General features: G+C 41.3%; 1 long non-coding RNA gene across 1 annotated transcript in view; it reads left to right on the top strand.

Annotated features, from left to right (window-relative positions):
- LOC108241567 overlaps positions 1–10,844 on the top strand; it is a 14,781-nt gene extending 3,937 nt beyond the window's left edge. The window contains exons 2-3 of the long non-coding RNA XR_001808818.3: positions 9,812–9,922; positions 10,092–10,844. This is a non-coding gene — a long non-coding RNA (uncharacterized LOC108241567). The remainder of the gene's footprint in view (positions 1–9,811; positions 9,923–10,091) is intronic.
- Positions 10,845–11,217: the final 373 nt, after the last annotated feature.

Here is an 11,217-nt window from a genome sequence, read left to right as displayed (position 1 = left end):
CTTGTTAAAGGTTTTAAAATGGTGACTAAATATAAAATGGTGATAAACACAAATGATAAAGATATAATAATCAAACATAAAATAAAGCATGGGAGAATAAATACAGGGCCTTCTATTCCACAACATTTAGATTATATATATGCAGAACTGCTGCTCTTCTTATGATTAAATGCTGTTTAAGTGAGAGCTTGGTTTTGTCTAATTCCACAGTGTTGAGAGAGCACAGAACTTTCCAGGACAGGGAGTTATGATAACAAGGCGTTTCCTGGAACCAGACTCGGCCAGTTGTTCTGGCTGGTTTCCTGTAAGTGTCGTAGGAGTCATGTAAACTTCTGACCAATAACGAACTGGTCAGAAGTATGTAATAGACACTAATGCATTTCATCTGTTTAAATACACCCAGTTTCAAAGATACTTAGGGATCCTTGTGGATTTTGTGATGACGATAAGATGTGACAATTAAAGAATCCCCCGTGTTCTGGCACTGAGGAGAGAGATAGTGGCACTCGTTTATTTCGGTGTAAGAACTGCTTTTAGATCCCACAAATCATGTGATTAAAGGGCCTAAATACACACACACACACACACACATTGATTAGCACATAGGCATACATGTATCAATACAGCTATGCAACTGCAGTCTCTGTGTGTGTGTGTGTTGCGCAAGTTAAAAACCTTGGAAAAGAATAGTCTTGCACACCTTTTCCTGTGTGTTACCACTTTGCAACTTAAGAGTGTTCAGTTTGTGGAAGACAGTCACAACTAGTGACATCAGCACAAAATGGTGGTTATCAATTGCAAACTGTGTTTCTTGAATGTCACTCCCCCCCCATGCCCCCACCCCTGCTCCAGAGAAATACATTTAACTGATTAAATGTGTTTTAATCAGTTAAGCAGCACATGAATGAGGCATCTTCTCCGATCGCTCCAATATGGCAGCGATGTCGAGGAACTATTTACAAATATTGTGTGATTGGCCAGAAGTTAAGTTGGGTGTGTTTACACGGAAAAGCTGATGAGATTTAAAGGAGTCATTTTTTTTCTTCTGCTCTGCTGAGAAGCAGCTGGACAAGGCTTTTATTTTGCAGGAGAAGGAAGGAGCTTTCCAGGAGTTCTGAGATGAGTCTCTTGTGGACTATGAAAGGTGTGTGCAAAAACAAACGGCTTGCAACCACATGACCGCAAACAGACTTCTTGACTTCTAATAGAGTATGATAGAGCTTTAAGGCCTTGACTAACAGTCCTGTGCCGAGAAACACAAACTGTTGTTCTCTCCAAGTCTACACGAGCCAAGTTACAAAAATTGGGAGGTGCACGACCACGCAACGCGACACTGCACGGGGCAATGACTTATGTACTACTACTACTTATATACTACTACTACTTGTGCAGTGATCAATGCGTCAAGTTGATGCGCGTGGAAAAGAAACATGTATAAAAATTTACGTATTTTACAATAAACAAGCGGAGCTTAGCCTGGCGGCAGGGGAGGGAAAGCCTGTCGGCCCACCAAGCTTAGAATACACTGGGGGAAACCCTGGGGGAAAAAAACTAAATGGAATTGGTTTCAAGGTTGAACGTAACAGCAGCAGGATTCAAACCAAATGACCGAGGCGAACCGCTGAACCTTTGCGAGCTAATATGTCGCATTTGTGCTTTTGTCGCCGTGTGCTTTTGCTTGTTTGCCCCTTTGTTTTTGTTTTGTTTATTTTGTGTTCCAGTTCCAGTGTTATGTGTTCCTTTGAAAGTAAGGTTTATTAATCTTTGAGAGGATGTACTTGCCCTATTTTGTTATTATCATTACATTAGTTTAAAACGGCCTCCAAACGATATTCTCGTTTATCGCAATAATTTCTGAGACAATTAATCGCCCAGTAAAATTTGTTATCGGGACAGGCCTACCTGTAGATGTGTGAGTTTTCTCTAGGTATTCCATTTTTTTTCTCCACAGTCTAAAGACATGCAAGTTGGGTTAAATAGAGATTCTAATTTGGTCTTTGGTGTGAGTTTGTGCATGGTTGGTTGGTTGTTGCTGTGTGGCCCCGTGACAAATTGGTGACCTGTCCAGGGTGTGCTCTTCATTACCCCCACTAACTGATAGTTACCAGAGCCCCGCAAACCGAAAGAGTTTAAGAAGTTCAAAACATGATGGTAGATGGACAAACCATAAATGGTCAATACAAAACACCTCGTGAATGTGAAGGTGTATTTAAATGAGTCAGCTGATTAATGTTATTTCATTGTTACCAATGAGGGCATAAATAATAATAATAATAATAATCATTTTATTTAAATAGCGCCTTTCAGGACACCCAAGGACACTTTACATCAATGAAGAAATCAAAAAAAAAAATAAAAAAGCAGTGCAAAGAACAGGCATGAGTTAAAATATAAAATACATAAAACAAAGTTAGGAGGGGTAAGCTAGTCTGAAGAGATGAGTTTTAAGTTTAGTCCTGAACAGAGAAAGTAAATTACATTAAATTTAGGTGTTTCATAGAGCGTTCCAGAGGTGGGGGGCAGAGCAGGAGAAGGCCCTGCTCCCCATGGTGGAGAGGCGGGCAACGGGTACATGTAGGTGTAGCGAAGAGGATGATCTGAGAGAGCGAGAGGGGATGGTGGTGTGTAGCAGGTCAGACAGGTAAGGAGGGGCAAGACTGTGGATAGCTTTGAAAGTGAGAAGAATAGTTTTGAAGATGATGCGTGATTTAACCGGGAGCCAGTGGAGCTGCTGCAGGACAGGAGTGATGTGGTGATAGGAGGAGGTTTGGGTGATGACACGGGCAGCTGAGTTCTGGACTGTCTGTAGCTTTTGGAGAGTTTTGTTGGGGAGGCCATAGAGGAGGGAGTTGCAGTAATCTATACGGGAAGTGACAAGACTATGAACAAGAATGGCAGTGGAGCGGGGTGAGAGAGAAGGACGGAGACGGTTAATATTACGGAGATGGAAATAGGCAGACCGAGTGATATGGTTAATGTGGGAAGTGAAGGAGAGAGTGGTGTCGAGGATGACACCGAGACTCTTGACCTGAGGCGAGGGAGATAGCAAAGAGTTGTTAAGGGGGATGAGAAGATGGTTTGATTTTGAAATGGTGTTTTTTGTGCCAACAAGGATTATTTCTGTTTTGTTACTGTTGAGTTGTAGGAAATTGTTAGAAAACCAGTGATTGAGCTCAGTGAGACAGTCGGTGAGGATAGAGGGTGGGTTAGTGGAGCCTGGTTTAGTTGAAATATAGAGCTGTGTATCATCGGCATAGCAGTGGAAATGGACACTGAATTTGCGGAAAATGTTACCCAGAGGAAGGAGGTAGGTGATGAAGAGGAGGGGTCCAAGGACAGAGCCTTGGGGGACACCGGTGGAGACGGGGGAAGACTGAGAACAGAAGGATTTAATTTGTATGAATTGAGTGCGGTCAGAGAGGTAGGATGCCAACCCCTGGCAAAAAAAACAAAAAGGAATCACCAATCTTGGAGAATGTTTTTTTTTCCTTTTTTTCAATTGTTTATTTTGTATTAAAAAAAAACACAAACGTGCCAAAAATACAATTAAAATAAATACAAATTGTTTGCAGCTAATTTGAATCCTAACTTAAGTCACATTTACAAATAAATTAAATTAACATAAATGAAAAAGTGCAAACAAGGCACCAACACACATCTCACGTCAAGGCCAATGAATAAGAACAGAGAACTCTGGAAAAATAGAGATGCGCTGTACTGTACTGTGCTTTTTGTGGCACAGGCTGCATGTTGGATCACTACATGTAACAACAAAACAAAGCATATCTAATGCTGAATTTAATAGCAACATTTTACTGGTAAACAAGGATAATATTTTCACTAAGCACAAAAAAAGCTTATCATATTCGGTCTTGTAAAGCCACCCACTGAATTTTAGCTCAACTATCCATTTTTAGTTAAACCCAATAATGTTTATTGCTTACTCCAGCGATAGCTGAAGGTGGCACGGCCTCAGGGCTCATTAGTCACACAGGACTCCGTGAACGGCGCGCAGACTTGAGTGCGTGGTGGAGGCGTTTATACTTGGCGCTTACTTCGGTAAAGTATTCTCCACAAAGACAGGGGGCAGTACGCTACGTAACGAGTGGAAATACGGTAAAAAAAAGATGGTTGACACATCATATATGGCTGCACGTATTTTTTTTTTTCAAAAACTTAATTCATAATTCTGAACAGTACAAAATCAATGCACATATAAACAAGTAACTGAAATGAATAACAAATGATAAAGATTTTAAGAAAAATAAGATAAAATAAACATACATAAAATAAATAAATAAATTGAAAGTAAACATGTTTACCCAGTTCTTTTGTATGTAAAGTGCCATGAGGTTGAGTTCTTTTACCAACGAGAAGAGTTTTACTGCATTTCTTTTCTTCATATGTTTCAGTGATGAAAAGAAAAGACACAGTTCTTTGTGGAAGGCAACAAAATTTGGTTTAGATTTAAGGAATCTGTTCATGTGTATAAAAAACTTTCCAAGAATAACAATGGAGTTAATTGTTAGATATTTTACAGAGACATCAGTCAAAAAGCCAAATATGATATTTTCTCTTTTTAGTGACAAAGTGCAAACAAGGCACCAACACGCGTCTCACGTCAAGCCCAATGAATAACAACAGAGAACTCTGAAAAACATAGAGATGCTGTACTGTACTGTGCTTTTTGTGGCACTGGCTGCATGTTGGATCACTACATGCTGAATTTAATAGAATATTTCTACTGATAAACAAGGATAAATTAGCTTGCATCATATTTATGTTTTCACTAAGTACAAAACACACTTACCATATTTGGTCTTTTAAAGCCAGCCGCTGAATTTCAGCTCAACTAACCATTTTTGGTTAAACCCGCTCGTTAGGTGTTTATTGCGTTGGCTCCCGCTCCAGGTAGCTAAAGGTGTCTCAGCCTCAGGGCTCATTAGAGTCCGCCAGGGCTCTGCAAACAGCGCGCGGACCTGAGCGCGCAGTGGGGGTGTTTATACTTGGCGCTAACGTCGGAGCAGTATTCTCCAATAAGACAGGGGGCAGTACGCTACGTAACCAGTGGGAATACAGTAAAAAAGAGAGCAGATGGTTGAATGGAGCATGGCGCGCACGCCGTACCAAGTTCTAAAAGGTGCACGACGCAACACCTCGCGGGACCTTCGCACAGGGGCGGGGACAGCGCGATTGCGTCATTGTTGGCACACGTACCCTCGCGCGGTGAGGTAGATAAAGGTAGCGGTTTTGGGGGTGCAGGTGGAAGAAACGTGTATAAAAAAAAATGAAGTATTTATAATAAACAAGCGAAGCTTAGCCAAGCGGCACGCTCAGCAAAGCCTGGCAAAACTTCTTCTCTATGGGCTCTCCTAAATTACTCCCACATCTGACGTTTTGCATCCACAACCACAGAAACTGCAGTCCTTCTGGCCACACTGTACATGTCAGCTGCTTCAGGAGCAATCTCAACAGGCACCAATGATTTTTAGGCAAAAGTTCCTGGAAACCACATCTACAACAGAGGCCCTAAACATGGCCCATTCAGATTCCATGACCCCGACCTTCCACGGAACATATGGAAAAACTATCTATTCCCAGTTCACCCTCACTATTCGTTTGGATTTACCAGGTCTGTCCAACAGCCTCCTCTGCCACTGGATCAAACTCACCAACAAGTGGTGATCAGTTGACAACTCTGCTTCTCTTTTTACCCAAGTGTCCAAAATATAGAACCGCAGGGCTGATGATACAATTACAAAATGAATCAACCCTTGGCTTAAGGTGTGCTCATACCAAGTATACTTTTGGACCACCCTATGCTCAAAAATGGTGTTTGTCACAGGCAGCCTATGCCTTGCACAGAAGTCCAATAACAAAACACCACTTGGGCTCAGATCAGGAAGGCCATTCTTCCCAATCACTCCACTCCAGATAAATCTGTCATTGTCCACATGGGCATTGAAGTCACAAATGAGAACAACAGAATCCCCAGATGGCACCCTATCAAGGATACATCCAAAGACTTCATGTAGACTGGATAATCTGAACTGATATTCGGTGCAGAAGCACAAATAGTCAGAACCTTCCCTCGTGCAGCTCAGAGCCACAGAGTTGCGACCCTCTCAATTACCCGGGAGACTTCCAACACTGAGGCACTCGGCTGAGTTCTTGTGAGTATTCCCACACCTGCCTGTTGCCTCTCTCCAGAATGGGAAATAATCCAGACCCTCACCAGGAGTTGGGTTGCCCAACTAAATCTAGTTGGTATCAGACAACCTCACACTCAAGCTCTGGTTTTTTTACCCACCAGAGATATGACTTTCTAAGTCCATAGAGTCAGTCTATGCGACCAGCAGTTTGCAAGACTGGAGACCCTTCCTACCACCTGGCTTACTGTGCACCTGGCCTTGATGATCTTCCTCACAGGGAGTGGGCCCACATAGAGGTGGCCTCCTGTCACTTTTTCAGGCTTGCCCCAGCCAAGTCCTGGGAGTCAAGGCTTGTCCACCATGTGCCCGTTGATGCTCCCACTTTCCGGTCTGGCTAGTGGGGGCGTGCCCTGGTTTCCTTTTTTCAGGCGAGGTATCCTGACAAGTTAAATATTTATTTATCAAGGTTTTTGAATCACTGTCGCTCTGTCAGATCATTTTTCTGCTGTTTTTGAAAGTACAATCTATGTTGACTCGCTTAGAAAAACAGATGTTATCACAAAACGCCTGTTCACAGACAGCACAGCTGAAACTTTTAATCAAATATACTCCTGCACCTCACTTCAGGCTGTAAACCAGTAGATGAACTGGTATATAACTTAATCTCCAAAATCTCAGATATAACAGATTCTGTTGCCCCTGTTAAAGTGAAAATTATATTTGGCAAAAAAAAATCACCTTGGATAAACACCTCACTTGTAAGACATGAAAAAACCCTCTGTCGAAGGGCTGAACGTAAATGGTGTAAAACTCGGTATCACGTTTACTATGAAATCTACAAAGAAAGGTTGCAAAGTTATCACTCTTCACTAAAACATGCAAGGGAGACATTTTTTTCGGAAATCATAAATAAAAACATCAACAGCGCTCGTGCTCTGTTTGCCACAGTTGACAGGTTGACAAATCCTTCTGTGATTTTACCACCTGAACTCCACTCTACCAGTGCCTGCAATGAGTTTGCCAACTTTTTCACAGAGAAAATTACAAAAATTAGAAGGTTAATCTGCTCATCCACACCAAACCCAAACCCAATCCCAATGCTACATGATGCCACAATGCCAAACATATCAAATGCAGAGAAAATGGCTGTATTTCACCAACTCACCCATAAAAACTTAGAAGAAATTATAAATCAATTAAGCTCATCCTCCTGCTGTCTTGATATCCTTCCTACAACCTTCTTTAAGAAAGTTTTTCCTGTCATTGCATCTGACTTGATTCGAATCGTAAACTCATCTCTCTTATCAGGTGTTTTCCCCCAGGCTCTAAAAACAGCAGTTATCAAAGCTCTTTTAAAAAAGAACAATCTGGATAAATCACTATTGCAGAATCATAGGCCAATCTCTAACCTTCCATTCATCAGCAAAATTATTGAAAAAGCTGTATTTCAACAGTTAAATAGCTTTTTAACAACGACCAACCGCTTTGATATCTTTCAGTCCGGCTTCGGTGCTCACTGCAGCACTGAGACTGCCCTCGTCAAAGTGTTCAATGATGTCCACATCAGGGGTGGAAATTAAAATTTTTTGTCCACCAGCCGTAGTGAAGAAAGTGATTTTTGTGGTTTTAGAAAGGTTTTCGTTGTGGATAGAAATTGTTCCAATGCTATGCTAAGCATAACTCCTAAGCTTCCACTTCAGTATCCAATGACATTTAACATTAACACGAACCGCTATAGTTTTCGGTTTGTAAACATGACGGTAGCAGTTTTTGACGGGTAGCACCGACCGTTAGACATCGTTGTTTAGCCGTGCTACGGTAGGAAAATCTGACGAGGAAGCACAGATCGTCTGAACACCGGCCGTAGGCACGAACGCACACTGACCGACGTCATTGATTTAGTTAAAAAAAAAAACGTTGTTTAACTTTCGGTTCTTCCCTTGACTACTCTTGAAAAACATTTTTGTTGTCTGCCACCCGCTTAACTCCCGAAATGTTCCGCCACATTACTAATGCTACTCCTCAAATTGTTTCTTATTCTTCTTGATTTTTATTGGTGGTTGGTAAACAACTGAAGGAATCAATACTGCCACCAACTGGTAAAGAGTGTCTGCTAAACTTTTCTCCTTCTTGCATTTAGCAGCAACCCAAGCACATTGCTGCCCCCTATATGTCAAGATGACAAATAATACCTTTTCTGTTCAAATTGCCAACCCGCCACAGTGGCGTGTGTGTTGATCAAATTCACCTGCCACTTAAAATATTTACCCGCATTTGGCGGGTGGCGGGTGCTAATTTCCACCCCTGGTCCACATAAATACAGACTGTGGAAGAACCACAATGTTGGTTCTACTGGACCTCAGCGCAGCATTTGACACTTTTGACCATAATATATTATTAAAGCGACTGGAGTGCTGGATCGGACTCTCAGACACAGCACTCAGCTGGTTCAAATCCTACCTAAACAACAGGAACTTCTTTGTATCAATAGGCAACTTCTCTTCAGAGCGAACAGAAGTCACATGTAGAGGACCCCAAGGTTCAATCCTGGGACCCCTTCTATTTAATATCTACATGCTCCCACTAGCCCAGATTATAACAAGTAATAACATTAGTTACCATAACTATGCAGATGATACACAGCTCTATATTACGATGTCACCACGTGACTCCAAACCTATCGTAGCACTGAACAGATGCTTAGAACAAATCAATGCGTGGATGTGCAAAAACTTTCTCCAGCTGAACAGAAACAAGACTGAAATTATTATCTTTGGACCTAAAGAGGAACGATCAAGAGTCAGCGCGCAGCTTCAGGTATCAGCTAAAAACTAGTGATCAGGCCCAAAACCTGGGTGTAGTAATGGACTCAGACCTGAACCTTAAGGGACACATTAAAACGGTTACAAAGTCGGCTTTCTGCCACCTGAAGAACATCTCCAGAATTAAAGGACTAATGTCACAACAAGATCTAGAGAAAATTATGCACGCGTTCATCTTTAGTCGTCTTGATTACTGCAACAGTGTCTTCACAGGTCTGCCAAAAAAATCAATCAGACAGCTGCAGCTGATCCAAAATGCTGCTGCTCGTGTTCTCACTAAGACCAGAAAAGTAGACCCCGGTTTTAAAGTCCCTACACTGTCTCCCTGTAGCTCAGAGAATAGACTTCAAAATACTTCTATTAGTTTATATATCACTGAACGGTCTATCACCACAATAAATTTAAGAATTATTATCGGTGTATCAACCATCCAGAACACTTAGGTCTTCTGGTTCTGGTCTAGTTTGTATCCCCAGAACCAGAACCAAACACGGAGAAGCAGCTTTCAGTTTCTATGCACCATCAATCTGGAACAAACTGCAAAACAGCCGAAACACTAAATTCCTTTAAATCAAGGCTGAAAACTCACCTGTTTAGAGCTGCCTTTGATTAGTAGTCCGCAAATAAATTCAATTGCTCTGAACAAAATATTACTAAAATATTATTAGGACATTAGTGGGGTTTTTTTGATGTTTGTAATGATGTTTTTGATGATTGTAATGATGTTTTTTGATGATTGTAATGTAATTCTACTGGTGTTTTTATTATGTAAAGCACTTTGAATGCCTTGCTGCTGAAATGTGCTATACAAATAAATTTTTACTTTACTTTACTTAGCGTGACCACTGCCCTGAGGCCAGTTTGGGCAAACATAGGCCCTAGAACCACAGGGGGTAATCAACCCCTCCACCACATTAAAGTGCCAATTCTGCAGAGTGGGCTGAAAAGGTACTACACACTAATAAATATTTGATAAAACATCTTCTCAAAAACATGGCTAGACTGTCCCTTTAATGATATCTCCATGCAGTCAAGCATTGAACCCAGTTTACAACAACTCTAGTAATATATGTGTGAATGTAAACATAACATTGTACTTAATGTGCATGTCTTTCAGTGGTCCCTGCACATGTTTGGTGCTAATTAAAGAAGCTCCTGAAGAATGAAGGCCTCATGTGGACCTCAACATAAATGGGAAGAGGAGGAGCCTTGGACCAGTCTGGTGAACGATCAACTCAGTATGGAGGACACTGATGTCATCAGGTTTTCAGTCCCTGCAGTTCCTTTAAAGAGTGAGGAGGATGAAGAAAACCCCACCACAAGCCCAGGTTTAAAGACTCACAAGGACAGTTTCAGCTCTTCAGAGACTGAAGTTAGTGGGGATGATAAAGAAGTTGATGATTTGAACATTTCTGAGATGAATGATTCAGATTCTGTGTCAGAGACTGAATACAGTATCAAAGGCTGGAAGGAAAGCAGGGATCCTAAGTCGGGGGTAAAAATCGTCCACAAATCTTTGAGCTGCTCTGAGTGTGGTAAGCGATATGTCAACAACAGGTCTCTTCAAAAACACATGACCTGTCATTCAGAAATAAGCTCTTCAAACTGTTTGGGTAATAGAAAAAGTGTTAGAGTTAAGAAAACTTTAGAGTCATGCAAGAAAGTCCAGGCAAGGCCAAAAACAATTAGCTGCAATGCATGTGGTAACAAATTTACCTGCAAAACACAACTAAACAGACACAGGAGAGTCCACACAGGAGACAAACCATTTCCTTGTGATCTTTGTGGACAAAGATTTAGCCTTAAGGCACATTTAAACACACACAGGAGAGTCCACACAGGAGACAAACCGTTTCCTTGTGATCTTTGTGGACAAAGATTTAGCCAGAAGACAAATTTAAACAGACACAGGAGAGTCCACACAGGAGACAAACCGTTTCCTTGTGATCTTTGTGGACAAAGATTTAGCCAGAAGACAAATTTAAACACACACAGGAGAGTCCACACAGGAGACAAACCATTTCCTTGTGATCTTTGTGGACAAAGATTTAGCCAGAAGACAAATTTAAACACACACAGGAGAGTCCACACAGGAGAAAGAAAGAAAAAAACAGCTATACTATGAATATTTAAATAACTCATAAAGACCAAAAATGAAAGACCAACAACTAACTGTACACAGTTCCAAGGTTTGTTCTTAGTTTGTGAAGTGTAGAGGTTTGTGGTTTACCACAGTTACTGTC

The sequence above is a fragment of the Kryptolebias marmoratus genome, linkage group LG3 (genome assembly GCF_001649575.2).
Source record: "Kryptolebias marmoratus isolate JLee-2015 linkage group LG3, ASM164957v2, whole genome shotgun sequence".
Classification (NCBI taxonomy): Eukaryota; Metazoa; Chordata; class Actinopteri; order Cyprinodontiformes; family Rivulidae; genus Kryptolebias; species Kryptolebias marmoratus.
The sequence above is the reverse complement of the archived record's forward strand: the minus strand, read 5'-3'. Positions and strand labels throughout refer to the sequence as shown.